Below are 17,380 nucleotides of genomic sequence, written 5' to 3'. Positions count from 1 at the left end.
CCAGCAACTATCGGCCAGTCAGTTTCACCTCAGTGGTGGGGAAACGTTTCGAAACGATAACCCGGGACAGAATTAACAGCCACTTGGACGAGGGTGGATTGATTAGGGAAAGGCAGCACGGATTTGTTAAAGGCAAATCGTGGTTAACTGACCTGTTAGAGTTTTTTGGTGAGGTAACAGAGAGGATAGATGAGGGCCATTTAGTTGATGTGGTGTATGTGGACTTTCAAAAGGTTTTTGATAAAGTGCCGCATGGTGGGCTTATCATCAAGATTGCGGCCCATGGAATAAACGGGGCAGAAACAACATAAATGCAGAATTGACGAACAGAAGGAAACAGAGATTACTGGTGAACTGTTGTTTTTCGAACTGGCGAGAGTTGTACAGTGGCGTTCCCCAGGGATCAGTGCTGGGACCACTGCTTTTCTTGATACATATTAATGACTTGGACTTGAGTGCGCAGAGCACAATTTCAAAATTTGCAGATGAAACAAAACTTGGAACAGTAGTAAACAATGATAAGGATAGTGATGGACTTCAAAGGATATCGACAGGCTGGTGGCTTGGGCGGAGACGGGGCAGATGAAATTCAACGCAAAAAAAATGCGAAGTGATACATTTCGGTCGGAAAAACGAGGAGAGGCAAAATAAACTCCAGGACACAAATGTAAAAGCGGTAGAGGAACAAAGAGGGGTTTATGTGTACAAATCGTTGAATGTGGCAGGGCAGGTTGAGAAAGCGGTTAAAAAGCATACGGGATCCTGGGCTTTATAAATAGATGTGTCGAGTACAAAAGTATAGAAGTCAGGATGAAACTTTATAACACACTGGTTCGAACACAACTGAAATTTTGTGTGGGGTTTGGGACACCGCACTTCAGGAAAGATGTGAAGGCCTTCGAGGGGGTGCAGAAAAAAAATACTGTCATAATTCCAGGGATAAGGGACTTTACTTACGTGAATAGACCGGAGAATCTGAGGTTGTTCTCCTTGGAACAGAGACGGTTTTGTAGAGATTTGATAGAGGTATTCAAAATCATGAAGGATCTCGGCATGGAAGATGGAGACAAACTGTTCCCATTGGCGGAAGGGTCAAGAACCAGAGGACATAGATTTAAAGTGATTGGCAAAATAACCAAAGGTGACATGAGGAAAAACCTTTTTTACACAGCGAGAGGTTCTGATCTCAATGCACTGCCCGAGGGTGTGATGGAGGCAGATTCAATCATGGCCTTCAAAGGGGAGCTGGATAAGTGCTTGAAAGGGAAAAAAATGCAGGGCTTCGGGGACAGGCGGGGGAGTGATTCGAGCTGGATTGCTCTTGCAGAGAGCTAGCACGGACTCGATGGCGCGAATGGCCTCTTTCCGTGCTGTAAGCTTTCTGTGATTCAATTCTACGTGTAGGGTGCAATGCAAAGGGAACAGAGCGTGCCATAAATCGACACGACTCTGAGTATCCTCACAAGCAATGTATTTTAAGAGCAACTAATTCTGAAACGTCTTACTTGATAACTCAAGTCGTGCACTCGAAAGCAATTTGGTAAAGGGAGACTAATATTGGTGAATGGAGATAGTTGGTGCACAACTTGATATTGCTGTCCACCCGAACAGAAAACGAGATTGAATGGATCGAAGTGGTCTGAAAGGATGGCCGATCGGCTGTGAGACGCAACCAACTTTTACACTGGCTGCACAGCTAAAGTAACAGCGGCTCGTTGGTCTAGGGGTATGATTCTCGCTTAGGCAGTTTCATTGAGTGATATGCGAGAGGTCCCGGGTTCAATTCCCAGACGAGCCCGCATGTGTTTTGCCTTTTAGTGAAAAGTCACCAATTGGTTTCTCTCATCTTTTCAGTTTTGCTGTTGGGAGAACTGAATTATGTCCAGAGGATGTTTGAGCTCTTGTGGACTGAATGCGGAAGTTTCGTCGGCGCAATACACATGAAGCAAATAAAATGTCTCAAGATGATGAGGAGATTGAAACTGAATTTGGATTTTTCCCAATTCAGGCGGATATTAGATGACGGGATAGAAAGCCACATATCCAAGTTTGCCGATGACACCAAGATGGGCAGCATTGTGAGCAGTGCAGATGAAAGCATAAAATTACAGAGAGGCATTAATATAATAAATGAATGGGTAAAATTGTGGCAAATCGATATGAATTTCGTCAAGTGTGAGGTCATCCACTTTGGACCTAAAAGGATAAATCAGCGTACTTTCTAAATGGTGAAAAGCTCGAAACAGTGGAGGTCCAAAAAAGACTTTGGGGTCCATGAACACACATCATTAAAATGTCATGGACAGGTACAAAACATAATCAAAAAGGTTAATGGAATGTTGGTCTTTATATCCAGAGGACTAGATTCTAGGGGATAGGCATTATTATACAGTTATACAAAGCTCTGGTGAGACCAGACCTGGAGCATTGCCTTCAGTTCTGGGCAACGCACCTTAGGAAGGATATATTGGCTATGAAGGGAGTGCAGGGTCTATTTACTAGAATGTTGCCTGGACTCCACAGTTTAAATTACGCGGAGAGATTACGTAAACTCGCGTTTGCCTCGAATTCAGTAGATTAAGTGCTGATTTGATCGAACATTTCAAAATATTAAGGGGAACTGATGGGGTGAATAAAAAAAAAAGATTTCCGCCCGTTAGCGTGTCGAGGACTCGGGGAAGCAGCCTGAACATTGGGGTCAGGACTTTCAGGAGTGAAGTTGGGAAACACCTCTGCAAGCAAAGGGAGGGAGAAATTTGGAATTCTCTTCCACAAACGGCAGTTGATGCGAACTGAATTGTTAATTTTAAAACTGAAATTGATAGATTTTTGTTAACCAAAGGCATTAAGGGACATGGGGCTAAGGCGATAATATGCAGTTTGGTTACATGTCAACCAGGATCTCACTGAATTGCGCATAAGGCTCGAGGGGCGAAATAGTATACTTTTGCTCTTCAGCTCCTCATTGTTGCAGAATGATCCTGCATTGATTGGGAATCGAACCAAGGTCTCCAGCGTAACAAGTAAGAATTCGACCCCAAGCACCATCAATGCGCGCGTTTGTAACAGCAGCATGTGTCCATTTGGAATCCGATCTGAACGAACATGCCGTTTACAGCTGCGGTGGCCGAGTGTTTAAAGCGTTGGACTCAAAATTCAATTGAGGTTTTCCTGCCCAGGTTTGAATTCTGCTCGCAGAGCTACTGTTCAAAGATCCCTTCAGTGCTGAAATAGATTAATTGGAGTTAATTGACCGCATTTATCTCTCTCCCAGAATGAGAGATTCTTCAGCGAGGCCTATGATTTTAACTTGTGTCCAATCTTCTCTTGCAAGATTTCAAGACCCAAGAAGGAATCGCTCCCAATCTGTAACATAAATTCTGCTAGTTTGCAAAACCTGACATTTATGCTCTTTATTTTCTTTGCATGCATCTCTCCATCTCTCCATGTCTCCGTCTCTTGTCTCTCTGTATTGTCCACAATGGACTTCTCAGGCTTCCTTGAACGGCGATGGCTGATCTATCCTGCAACAATAGCAGAGAAGGGTAAAGAAAAAAAAAGACTGAGGAAGTAGGAAAAGGAAAGGTGCAACCCAGCTGATAAATTCGTAGCTAATGTTTCCACATTCGTGGCTCTTCGTTCTCATAGTGAATGAAAGCAGCAATTTGAGTAAAGTGTACTTCTGGTAGAGTGTGAACTATGACGATGCCGAGACAGACGACAATGTCGTTTCAGAGCAATTCATTCTGTAAAGTGTTACTTGATAATACAAGTCGTACATTCAAAACAAATTTGATAAAGAGAGACGAATAGTGTTGATCTGAAATAATTAGTTTAGAATCTGATATTGCTCTACATCGTATATCGTACAAGAAAGCGAGATTGGATGGCCATGGTGTTCTGAAAGGATGGCGGATCGGCAGCGTGGCAGCGAAATTTTACAGTGGCTGCACGGCTCTGTTACCAGTTGGACTTTGGATCTGATTCTCGCTCAGGGAGTTTCACTGGCTCAAATCCCAGTATGAGCCCCCTTGCTTCCCCATTTTTCGTCAAAAACCACCAATTGGCTTCTCACATCTTTGAAGCAAGTGCAGAAGGCAGGTTTGACTTATCTCCAGCCGAGCATGTTTGAACACCAGAGGAGAGAATGCAGAGGGTATGTCCACGTAACACACGTAGACGAAATGAAGATAATCTTTCAAGAAGTTGTGCAGATTGAAGCCGGCACATGAATTTATCCCAATTCAGGCGATCTCATGGGTACAGATACAAAAGGTAAAGGAAGCTGCATTGGCCTGGAACCAAACCCCTGGTTTCCCGTCGGCAGGCGAGGATTCGACACTGAACCACCAATCCACACAGGGCTGCAGGCTGCACGTGTAGCGTTGGATACAAGTCTGGAACATGCAGTCTGGCAGAGTTCCTGTGATGAGCCTGCGCAGTCTACAACCGCGTGCTACCTGTGGGTGACCAAACGAGTGGGTCAAGCATGGTCTTGAAATTCACTGAGATTCGAAATCACTTCACACCGCCACTGTAAAAGTGTCAAATAAATAAGAGCTGTAGTTACCAGGCAGTGTTTACTTTTTTCAGAAATAATGGAAGAATCCAGCCCTATGTACACGTCTAAGATTTCACGGCATGCGACGAATTTCCTTTAAGCTGCCACCTAAATTCTGCTCAATCACAGAATTGGAGATTTATACTATTTTTCTTTGCATGTATCTCTCTATCTCTGTCTGCGTTTCTTCACTTTCGCTGTTGATTCCTAATGGACTTATCAGGCTTCCTTCAACAGACAGGTCTGCAAACCCGGGATGGGAAAAGGCTGTCGGTTCTTCGTCCAATTGTTGGATTTCGACGGGATGAGATTTGCTATTTTCCGTCTCCGTTTTCGGAAAAAATAAACCCAGATGGGATTCCCCCTCCTCGGGTCCCGTCACCTGCGGATAATGGGAATGAACCCGATCTAGCACGCGATTTAATATGTGTATTCTCATTGTTTAACAATAAAATTATGGGGATATATTTATTTCGAGGACACATTTTAGAAATGAACACATTGCAGACTTATTCGAAAACTAGAAGCACGTGGGATTAAAGGATAGGAGGCAGAGATTAGTGGTGAACGGATGTCTTTCTGACTGGAGAGAAATATGCAGTGGGATCCCCCGGGTGTCGGTATTAGGATTATTGCTTTTCTTGTTATATATAAATGACTTGGATGTGGCAATAGGGAGTACAATTTCGAAGTTTGCGGATGATACAAAACTTGGTAACGTAGTAAATAGTGAGGAAGATAGCAGCAGACTTCAGGAGGACAACGACAGACTGGTGAAATGGGCAGTCACGTGACAGATTTAACGCCGATCAGTGTGAAGTGATGCACTTTTGGAAGAAGAACATGGAGAGGCAGTATAATCTAAATGGAACAATTTATGGGGGGTTGCAAGAGCAGAGGGACCTGGGGGAGCATATTCAGTAAACAGGGCAAGTTGATAAGGTAGTTAAGAAAGCGTATGGGATAATTGGCTTTGTCAATCGGGGCATTGAATACATTAAAAAGTGAAATCATACTAATCCTTACAAATTATTGGTTAGCCCTCAGCTGAAGTACATTGTACAGATCTGGGCACCACACTTTAGGATGAAAAGGCATTGAAGAGGATTCAGAGCAGGTTGACCTGGATGACACCAGTGATGTGGGACTTCAGTTATGTGGAGAGATTGGAGAAGCTGCGATTGTTCTCCTTACAACAGAGATGGTTAACGGGAGACCTAATAGAGATATTCAAAATAATGAGGGGTTTTGAAAGAGCAAGTAGGGAGAAACTGTTTCCTCTGGTAAGTGGGTCGGTAACCGGAGATCACAGATTGAAAATAATTGGCAAAAGAACTGGAGGGGAATTGAGAAGAATTTTTTTCACTCAGAGGGTTGTTAAGATCAGGAACGCACTTCCTGAAAGGATGGTGGAAGCAGATTCCATGGGATCATTCAAAAGGCAATTGGACATAATTGAAGAGGACTAATTTGCAGGGTTATGGGGAAAAATCTGGGGTGTGGGTCTAATTTGGACAGATCTTCGAAAAAGCCGACACTGGCACGACGGCCGAATGGCCTCCTTCTGTGCTGTAAGATTCTATGATTCTATGATTACCTTCTGAATCATTGCAATTGAGGCTATTCAGTGTTGAGCAACCAAGAAAATTGTAACCGTGATATTCGGCTTCTCCATTCCCTTATGAATATCGCAGCTTACAATGTCCAGGCGGGGGTGGGACTGAATGGGGGATAGAGTGCGGAGATTGGAATGGAAGCCCAGCAAAATGAACTTGGTCTCATCAGTTTTTGTTATTTTTCCTACCAGTTGCCCGAAGCAGGCGGTGAATCTTCTTCTCGAGAGAGGATCGTCATTTCAGTTCAGAAGGAAAAAGGTATCAAGAAAATCGGGTAAAACGCACACAGAATGATCCGGGACTTACAGCACACCCCTTTTAAACAGACACAGATACGGAATAATCCGGGACAAACAGTACGTCCCTTTTTAACGGACACAGACACGGAATGATCCGGTCATAAATCTTCATTGTGGTCCATAAGTTTCTCTTACGTTGACCATAAGATTTACTCTATTTACAATGACACCAATGTACAATCTGATACTTCGGGACCATACAATCTCAACACCTTCCTGGAAGGAACTGCAGCTGATTTCAGCAAACAATGCAATACCCACGGTCTGCCGTTTCCAGAAGGATGGGACTTCGACCAGATCTTCTGGGTGGACTGAATGAGAGAAACAAAACTTAAACAAAATAACGACGAGGATGGGATTCGAACCCACGCGTGCAGAGCACAATGGATTAGCAGTCCATCGCCTTAACCTCTCGGCCACCTCGTCGCATGCTGAAATAAACGAAAGCTCCTTTATTCAAAATGAAAATACTGGCTATGTTGCCAACCTGAAGTGAAAACTGGAAATGTGTTTATCCTCAGCAGGTCAGGCAGGATTTTAAGACATGGAAACAGAGTTAACGTTTCAGGTCGATGGCTATCACATGAGTATTCCAACTCACTCAACTTGTACCCCTTGTAGATGTTTGAACGGCATTAGGGAATTAGAAGGTGAGTGACTTGGCTCAGAATATCCAGCATCTGACCTGCTCTTGTAACCACAGTATGTATGTGGCTGGTCCAGTTATGTTTCTGGTTAATGATAACCACTAGTATGTTGATGGTGGGGGTTCGGCGATGTTAATACCAAATCCCCACAGAAGAGATTTACTGCAAAGATTCTAAGGATGAGGGGTATAAGTTTCATGGATCGATTGGAGAAGCTGGGGTTGTTCTGCTTGGAACAGAGACGGTTACGAGGAGATTTGATGGAGGTATTCAAAATCATGAAGGATCTGGACAGAGTGGATAGAGAGAAACTGTTCCCATTGGCGGAAGGTTCAAGGAGCAGAGAACATAGATTTCAGGTGTTTGGCAAAAGAACCAAAGGTGACATGAGGAAAAACTTTTCTACACAGCGAGTGTTTAGGATCTGGAATACACCGCCCGAGGGGGTGGTGGAGGCAGATTCAATCATGGTCTTCAATAAGGAACTGAATAAGTATTTGAAACGAAAGAGAATACAGGGCCACAGGGAAAGGGTGGGGGAGTGGGTCTGTCTGGATTGCACTTGCAGAGAGCCGGCACGGACTCGATGTGCCGAATGGCCTCTTTTCGTGCTGTGACCTTTCTTTGATTCTATTCTATTTGTGGGAGGCGATGCGAAGCGACCGGAGCGTGACGTAAATCGACCTGCTCATGTACATTCCCTGATAATAAATCCTAGTGTGATGCAAAGAAGAAATTCATAATTATGGTACATATCTTTTATATTATACTGACTATAAGAGGTACTCGGTTCACCAGGGCGCCATTGTGCACATTGATTGATGCTTCGCCGAGATCACCCCTTACACTCCCAACACCTCCGTCTGAGAAACAGTTGGGTGGCAATCCAGACTTTGCTGAATTGTGCAAACAGGTTTAAACCAGCAACGCGGAAAAGCACTTCTTATCAAAGAAGGGTTTTTGGTGAGGCGGCCAAAATGAAAGGGTGCACAAATTCTAGCAGCAGTGAGATTCGAAACCACATAATTCAGAGATGGAAGCCAGCATCTGAGACAGCGCAATTACTCACGCAAATGTTGAACCATTCAGATCTGATGATTCAGGTCATGGAGCTGAAACGTTTCCTCTGGTTCTTTCGCCACAGGTGCTGCCTGACCTGCTCAGCATTTTCTATTTTCATTTTTGTGATTCCACAATGGCTGTTTTCCTGAAAACACCCAATTTGACCCACGGACGCAGCTCACACTTCACTTTCCTCACGCGCTTAAAGTCTGCCGTTTCCGAACAAAATTCCCATCTTCGCCGAGCTTTCAAAGGACCTTTCGCTCACGGTCAATCTCCTGTAATCGACACCTTTTCACCATTGCCGCTCTTTTCATTTCTCCTCATTCCTTTTCAATCGGACATTTCCACAGACCTATTAAGATCAAGCGGAACATTTCCGACCTGACTGCATCGCCAAAATTGCCAAAAGTGCACCTTTCAGCCGTCATTCGCAGCTATGTATCGCCGCCCGTCTCTCCCGCACATCAACTGCTCGGGGAAAAGCACCAACGTCCATGAAAACAAAACCCAGTTCTTCAGTTAACATCCCCCGTATCACAAGATACCCCATGGAAATTTCACGGAAAAGTATGCGCTGTACTTCCGAATGCCAGCCCTGCTTTCTTCGAGCTTGTCTCTGGAGCAGACAGGCAGATCAAAATGTATCGACTGGTTTCAAGTCACAAATGAACATTGATGCGAACGGGACATGTGCCCCCGAGAAACAGCAGTCGATGGAGAGCAAACTTAAAGGCGTAAGAATGTGAAAGTGAATGTTAGAGTAGGCAAGGCCGCAGGAAAGCCTCAATGAAATAGACCATGATTGTGGAAGTAAGGAAAAGCTGGAAGAAGCGGCGGGTCTGAATTTCGGATCATCCAACAGAGACACATGTGAGAACAAAAACAGGATACAGACAAATGTGCTGGGGCAGAAAGAAAAAGAAAGAAAGAAGAGGAATGGGAGAGAGGGAGGTGAAAGAAAGAAAGAGAGAAAGAAAGATAGAAGGGAGCGAGAAAATCAAGCGTGCAATTCACACCCCGCAAACGGGCGCTGCTCCCAATCGGCTGCACTTCGCCCCACAGACCCTCATCCCATTCACACCATCCTACAATACACTGTCAATGCTGTGCAGAGAGACAGAGAGTATAAAGGCATGAAGACACACACACCATCCTACAATACACTTTCAATACCCGTGCAGAGAGCCAGAGATACTCACATACTGTCCTACAGTACACATTAAATATCCGTGCAGTGAGTCAGAGAGTATACAGGTACAGAGACACTCACAGCGTCCCACAATACACTTTAAATCATGTGCAGTGAGTCAGAGCGTTTAAAGATATAGAGAAATTCACCTTTTTTTTTCAAAAGTGGCACATCCCAGAAGCAAGAGAGAGCGTGGGTCAGTCTCCCTCTCCTGATAGAGCTGAGGCTTGTCAGTCAAGAGTCCTCTCCTCCGTGTATTGGCCGTGGAGGAAGTGCAGAGTAGATTTAATAGAATACCTTCAGCCTGACGAAGGTTTGGCTGACTGGCCTGTAATTACTTGATCTATCCTATTCTCCCTTTTTGGACAACAATACAACTTTAGCAGTCCTCCAATCCTTCGGCATATCACCTGTAACCAGGGAGGATTGGAAAATTATGGTCAGAGCCTCTGTTATTTCTTTCCTTGCTTCTGTTAACAGCCTGGGATATATTTCCTCGGGGTCTGGAGATTCAGGTGGAGTGATTTGGGGACTTCATTTTCCTCTTTGCAAAGATTTTCAGCGCAGGTCAAGATCACAAGTCTCGGTCCAAATTTGGACGACTTCCGGGTTGAACCTCATATCGTGAATTGTACCCTGACCCCAACGAGCCCAGAAACAAGAACGTGTCTTCAAGTTAACCCGTTACAGACACATTCTATGAGAGGTCTGACTGCACAATGAAAGGGCGCTTCAGAAGAGTCAATCTGATATCCGTTTCCTCCTCAGACCTGAACAAATTCCAATTCCAAAGTGTCATTTTGTCACTGAATTCCACAAATCAGGTAAAAATAATTAGTTGGATAAGGCATTGCTGGGAGTTGAACCGAGGATCTTCTGTTTACAAGACAGATGCTTTAACCAACTAAGCCACAGCGCCCAGCCATGATAACTTAGCCCTACCTCCTCTCGCTAATATCTATCAGCGATACGTTACTGTCTGTTTGGGGTTCAGACCGTTTCATCTTTGTCTGTTTCGCTTGTCCGTTCACCTGTGCATCCCGATGCTGCCTGCATCTCTCTTTGTGTGTCCATCAGTGCGTTGATACAGGGATGATTCCGTGTACTTATGTTTGTTACATTAAATAAATTCCCGGTTTAGACAATTCTCGGTCTGAAAGTGAAGAACTATTGAGACGAACTTTACAGCAAAGTATTGTTTATTTTGGTGCTGAAAATAAAAAAACCGTAAGAGGTCCAAAAAAGGAAAAGGAGAAAAACCTGTTAGGGAAAATGAGGACAACAGTCAAGATTTTTGCCAGTATATTAAGTGAAAGAAGGGAGGCTTAGAGTAATGTGGGCCGCTTAAAGACAGATGGAGGTGATATTGTAATTGAAAATCATGAAATGTAGAGTTGCTAAATATTTACTTTGCTTCGTTCTTCACAGAAATAAATGAGGCTAACATATCAAAGATATGAGGAAAACTATAAATAAATCAAGGGGATTCAGTATAAGTAAAATAATGACAATGGAGAAAATAATTAGATTAAAGATAGACAAATCTCCAGGACCTGATGGTGACCATCCCAGGGGACTGAGAGGACGAGGTGAGGACATTGTACATGCTTTAGTCATGATCGTTCAAACTCTCTTGATTCAGGAATTGTTCCTTTGATGGAAACAATTTCAATGTCACTCCATTATTTGGAATGGGTAGCAGAGATGATGTTGGAAATTATAGACCCATTAGTCTGACATCCGTTGTGGGGAAGTTGCCAGTATCCGTTGTTAGGGAAAGAAAGATTGAGCACATGGATAAACATGAATTGATCAGAGAGAGCCAGCATGGATTTGTAAAGGATAAGTCAAGTCTAACAAAACTAGTTGAACTTTATGAAGATGTAACTAACGTGGTAGATAATGGAGTATCCATGGTTGTTAAATGATATTGACTTCCAGAGGTATTCGATAAGGTACCATATAAGAGACTGTTAACGACAATGACAGTGCGTAGAATTTGAGGCAACCTAATGAAATGGGCAGGGAGTTGGTTAGAAGGTGGGAGACAGAGTCCCGGTATATAAATGACATAGACGAAGGAATAGAGAGCCGTGTATCCAAGTGTGTCGCTGACAACAACATAGGTGTCACAGCGAGTCGTGTAGATGGAAGCATAAAGTTGCCAAGGGAAATTGATAAATTAAGTGAGTTGGCAAAACTGTGGCAGATGGAGCAACATCGAATTACATGGAAAGTACATCACGGAAACAGGCAATTCGGCCCAACTAGACAATGCCGGTGTTTATGCTGCAAACAAGCCTCCGCCAACCCCATTTAATCTAACCCTATGAGCAAACTCTTATATTCCTTTCTCCTCCATTTGTTTTTCTAGCTTCGCTGTAAACGAATCCATGCTATTCGCCTAAACTACTCCTTGTGGGAGCGAATTGAACATTCTAACCACTCTCTGGGTGAATGTGTTCCTCTTGAATGCCATATTGAATTAAATAGTGACTACCTTATATTCATTGCCTCAATGATTTGGAGTCCCCACCTCCACAAATGCAAACACCTTATCTACGTCTAACCTATCAAACCCTTGCATAATCTTAAAGTCCAATATCAGGTCACTGCTCAGCCTTCTCTTTTCTGTACAGAAAAGCCCTCGTCTGTTCAAACTTTCAATATGGAGAAGTGTGAGTTTATCTACTTTGGACTGAAGCAAGATAGATCAGAGTATTTTCTAAATGGTGAGAAGCTAGGAACTGTGGAGGAGCAGAGAAATTTAGGGGTCCAAGTACAGAAATCGCTCAAAGCCAGTGGAATGGGAGAAAAATTAATTTAAATGTCTCATGGGATGTTGGCCTTTATTTCAAGGAAGCTGGTATTCAAAGGGGGGAAGTATGTTAAAGATAGAAATCTCTGCTGAGACCCCATTTAAAGTATTGCATTCAGTTCTGGGCACCACATCTCAGGAAGGATATATTGGCCTTGGAGGGAGTGCAGCGCAGATTCACCAGAATGATACCGGGGCTAAAATGGTTAAATTATGAAGACAGGTTATGCGGAGGTCGGTCCTCATTTTTCTCTTATGGATCCGGCCCCATCCGTTTACTGTGGACGGGAGCGCGTCTGATACTAAGTCAGTCAGAATCGGATGCAAATCACACAACCGGCACAGCGGCTCTGGAACTGGCGACTGGTTTTACATTGAGTCTTTTTGAAGGTATAGGCTGTACATTGTTTGTCTAATAATAATAATAATAACTTTGATACAATGAAGGTTTTTTCAGTTATTTCCCATTTCCACCCTCACCAATTTTATATAGTAACAGGTAACAATGTTTAAGGGATGTGATGTGCAGTGTTGGTGGAATCAATGTAATTTAACTTGATACATTGAAGAATCTCTTGTCTATCCCAGGCTTTTACCTTATGTTCAGACCCTCAGCGAGTTTAAAATCGGTCACTCACTGATATAAATAAACCAATAACAACCCCGAAACCTCAGCGGGTATATTTGTTCCGATAATTAGTGACGGTCCCAATTCCCATTGAAATTCCAATCAGCAAATCCCAGAGGCTGTTTCGGGTTTGACAAACTGTGAAACAGATTGTTTTAAAAGTCGAAAAGATGGAAAACCTGGTGGTTGATACAAAGTTTTATACATTATCACTTTCTGTTTCAGATTTACAATTTCTCTTTGTGTGTTGCTGACAGGAGCGGCTATAATAGAGCCCAGTGACTGGGTAATGAGCTGCACTGAGACATTGTCCTGTGTTACAGACCGGCTCGTTGGACCTGCTCATTTCGACTCATCTCATTGTCAGGAAACGGGAAATTACTGAAATTGAGGCTGGTGAATAACTGCTCGAAACACCAATCCTCTCTACCACTGAGGACTGAGTCTTCCGACAAACAGAGATTTTCAATCGTGCAAGTTTCATTCACGTATTCTGCTCTTCGTTTCCCTGATCTGATTGGTGCGCCTTTCCCTTCAATTCACGACTTACAGGAAAAACTCGATTTTACAGTCGATTTTTGGGTCATGACGTACAGTGATATTTCAAATAATTGAAATCGCCCCTTATTAACCCCAATATCGTCACCTACACGTTTGACAAATGCAAAGCGGCTTCAATCGCGGTTTTGCTGACACAACTCGTTCAAAGATACTGTCGGTAATTGGAGGGTCTTTCAAGTCATGACACGAACATAACAGTTCGCACTTCCCTTTTCCGCAAGACACTTCAGATTCATGTGGAATTATTTCGCTCTGGCGGTTAAATCCGTTCCCTCTTTACGAATCCACGTTTGACCCCGTGTCTTTTAATATTTTTGATAACCGATACCAAATCGGTTTGCCCCGTATTGTACATTACTTTTTAAATATTACGGATATGCAGAGCACTTGAGCTGTCACAGCTGTGACTTTGACTTTTCTCCCTCTCCTCTCGATCTCACCGGCAACTGTCACTAACCACAATCTTCTGTCACACTTCTCCATCAGAAAGTTCCGAGTCTCGGTTTTCAAATGAAATAACGCCCATCTCTTCAATCAACGACATCCCAGGGAGAGTTTCCCAATTTCGTCTCACACTTTCCCCAAATCCTCCTTAAAGTACCATCAAAAATTGTCCCTAAGTTAATAATAATACAATTAAAAGTTCCTAACTTCTGGGGTTTTGTTTCAGATTCCAGGGCTTTTAAAGGTCATTGCGGATATTTATCGAAGCGCATCTTGATTGGAGGCTTCTTGGAGAAATCGGAGAAAGATCACGAAGCTCTTGAAGCGCAAGCGGTCAGCGTGCGGCACTTTTATCAGCTTCAGAAATGCCCAGGTTGTGAGTTTCAGCCTCACCGAGAACAGACGAACATTTTACTCCGAACATTTTGACCGGAGTTCAAGGTACAACTGGTCTGTTCCATAACGCATCTACTTCTTAGTGTTCCCATGTGGGCCCTTGGGTTCCTCTGGCCTACCATCTTGCAATAGCAGGTGCCAGTTTGCTTGTTTATAGTGGGAGAGGGGGGCTATAAGCGGCAGTTGATGTGCCAAAGGGCCCGGTCCGAGATCTTGAAATCTAAAGAACCAAACACACAATTCTTTTTTTCGTTTAGCAGATATTCATCGGGTGGAAGTTTAGTGTGGGGAAAATTTGGAAGGGAAATCTGCTGCCTGGTGTCACTGTGTAACGGGTGAAATTATTCAGCTTACAGATGTCGAGAGGCCGTTTCCAGCTCCCGTGTGGGACAAGTTTAGCTTTTGAGCCACTGGGTAAAGTGTTATTTTAATTGGTGCTAACGAATGACAAGACATTTGGCAAAAACAAGAAGAATTGTAAACTCACGAGTTCACTGCCCATGTTTCTTGCATCATGTTCAACAGGAACAAGGATTCTCCTCAACACGTTACTGAAAAATTTATAAAAGGGATCTTCACCTCAGTTCGACGTCAACGAAGGATAATTCAGAGTCCTACCATAAATCTGTATAATGGATCGCTTTTTAATGATGAGCCTGGGTAGCTCAGTCGGTAGACTACTGGACTTCGTTAAAGTGGCCAGTGAGTTGAGTGTGCAGAATTCAAATCCTTGTTCAGACAATGAACGTTGAAACAGCTGGCGAGTTCTGTGTTTGCAGCGAAGTAAGAACACTGTGGGACAGATGATGCCTGCGATGTGTTGTCAAAGCTTCGGTGGGAAATTGTTTCCCAGGGATGGGCAGTATTGCGCTGTCTGAGGCGGCATTTGCGGCCTTCCGCCAGCAACCTGTGATTGGAGGGAGCGGGGCCGGACAGGCGGCCTGAATGTCGTTGCTGTCGTGGCCTCACTCAATCCGGGAACTGGGGAATATCGAACATCGAAAAACGGATGTGTTTGTTGCCGCGGCTGCAACGCTGTTTCGAACTGTCGTTATTAACCGAGGCAGCTCTTCAGGGTCCTTCAATGATCTCTCACAAATCAACTAAAACCAGTTGCAAAGAGTCGCTTTGAGAGGGGATTTCTGCACAGTCAGGGCAGGAAACTGGAGTGAGGGAGAGACATTTTCGGTATCCGTGTAATGTTTGAGTGTGTGTAGAACTGGACAGAGAAAGGAAAATGTACCGGATCTGTATTTTATTCATATTTCACCACAGAGTGAATTCTTGTGTTTTTTCATATTTATTGATTTTTAGTGGATTCCGTTTTGAAAATGTTTCCGCCCGGTTTCGAACCGGGGACCTTTCGCGTGTGAGGCGAACGTGATAACCACTACACTACGGAAACTCTGCTGTTCAAATGCTTGTAGGAAATGCTCGGAAGATAGTTGCCTTCTACAAATGTTCTCAGTGCTGGCAGACGGGGCCGGTTCCCCTTCAGGGAATTAAATTTTACAAAATAGTTTGTTGTATCAATTTTGCAAAACTCATCAAACTCAATAAAAAGACGAATAGTTGTTCAAATCGCCATTATATCAACCAATAACTTTCTGTTTCAGATTGACGGAAATCCAGCATGTTTTTCATTCATTCATTCACCAGGCTGAATATAGAAAGTTCAGAAGGGAAGTGAAAAAGGAAATGAGGGGCAAAGAGAGAGTGTGAGAATAAACTGGCGGCCAACATAAATTGGCATGTAAACATTAAACGGGCAGTAGGAGCCGTACTCTGAAAAAGGACCATAAAGGAGAGCTATTCATGGAGGCAGAGGAGATGGCCGAGATCCGATATAAATACTTTGTATACGTCTTCACCAAGGAAGAAGATGCTGCCAGAGTTTCAGTAAAGTTAAATACAGTTGAGATACTGAATGGGCTAAACATTGATAAAGAAGAGGTACTCGGAAGGCTAGCTGTACTTAAAGTGGATAAGTCACCCGGTCCGGATGGGATGCATCGTAGGCTGCTGAGGGAAGTAAGGGTGGAAATAGCAGGAGGTACTGACCATAATCTTACAAACATCCACAGATACGGGGGTGGTGCTAGAGGACTGGAGAATTGCAAACGTTACATTCTTGTTCAAAAAAGGTTGTAAAGATAAAGCCAGCATCTATATGCCAGTCAGTTTAACCTCAATGGTGGGGAAACTTTTAGAAACGATAATCCGGGACAGAATTAACAGACACTTGGACGACTGTGGATTGATTCGGGAAAGCCGGCATGGGTTTGTTAAAGGCAAATCGTGTTTAACTAACATGATAGAGTTTTTTGTTGAGTTAACAGAGAGGGTAGATGAAGGCAACGCAGTTGATGCGGTGCATATGGACTTTCAAAAGGTGTTTGATAAATTGAAGCACAGTCGGCTTATCAGTAAGATTGAGGTCCATGGATTAAAGGGGGCAGTAGAAACATGGATGCAGAATTGGCTAAGGGACAGGAAGCAGAGAGTAGTGGTGATTGGTTGTTTTTTGGACTGGAGGGAGGTGTACAATGGTGTTCCCCAGGGGTCAACGCTGGGACCACTGCTTTTCTTGATTTATATTAATGACTTGGACTTGGGTGTGCAGGGCACAATTTCAAAATTTGCAGATGACACAAAACTTGGATCGGTAGTAAACAGTGTGAAGGATGGTGACAGACTTCAAGAAGTTATAGATTGGCCGGTGGCATGGGCGGACACGTGGCAGATGAAATATAACGCAAAAAAAATGCGAAATGATACATTTCGGTAGGAAGAACCAGGAGAGGCAATATAAACTAGAGGGAACAACTCCAAAATGGTACAGGCCCAGAGAAATCTGGTGGTTTATGTGCACAAATCGGTGAAGGCTTCAGAGCAGGTTGCGAAAGCGGTTGAAAAGGTATACGGGATCCTGGACTTCATAAATAGAGGCATCGAGTAAAAAAGTATGGAAGTCATGATGAACCTTTATGAATCACTGTTTCGGCCACAACTGGACTATTGTGTCCGGTTCTGTGCACCGCAGTTCAGGAAAGATGTGAAGGCCTTACAGAGGGTGCAGGAGAGATTTACTGGAATGATTGCAGGGATGAAGGATTTTAGTTACTTAGACAGTCTGGAGAAGCTGGGGTTGGTTGT

General features: G+C 43.6%; 3 non-coding genes across 3 annotated transcripts; all 3 read right to left on the bottom strand.

Annotated features, from left to right (window-relative positions):
- Window positions 1–6,820: 6,820 nt before the first annotated feature.
- On the bottom strand, window positions 6,821–6,902 carry trnas-gcu (transfer RNA serine (anticodon GCU)). The gene has a single exon. It is a non-coding gene; the product is annotated as a tRNA-Ser (tRNA).
- Window positions 6,903–10,222: 3,320 nt separating this feature from the next.
- On the bottom strand, window positions 10,223–10,296 carry trnat-ugu (transfer RNA threonine (anticodon UGU)). Its single transcript has one exon. It is a non-coding gene; the product is annotated as a tRNA-Thr (tRNA).
- A 5,260-nt stretch (window positions 10,297–15,556) lies between these two features.
- On the bottom strand, window positions 15,557–15,629 carry trnav-cac (transfer RNA valine (anticodon CAC)). The gene has a single exon. It is a non-coding gene; the product is annotated as a tRNA-Val (tRNA).
- Window positions 15,630–17,380: the final 1,751 nt, after the last annotated feature.

The sequence above is a fragment of the Heptranchias perlo genome, chromosome 20 (assembly GCF_035084215.1).
Source record: "Heptranchias perlo isolate sHepPer1 chromosome 20, sHepPer1.hap1, whole genome shotgun sequence".
Classification (NCBI taxonomy): domain Eukaryota; kingdom Metazoa; phylum Chordata; class Chondrichthyes; order Hexanchiformes; family Hexanchidae; genus Heptranchias; species Heptranchias perlo.
Note: the sequence above shows the minus strand (reverse complement) of the source record. Positions and strands in the feature narration are given on the sequence as shown.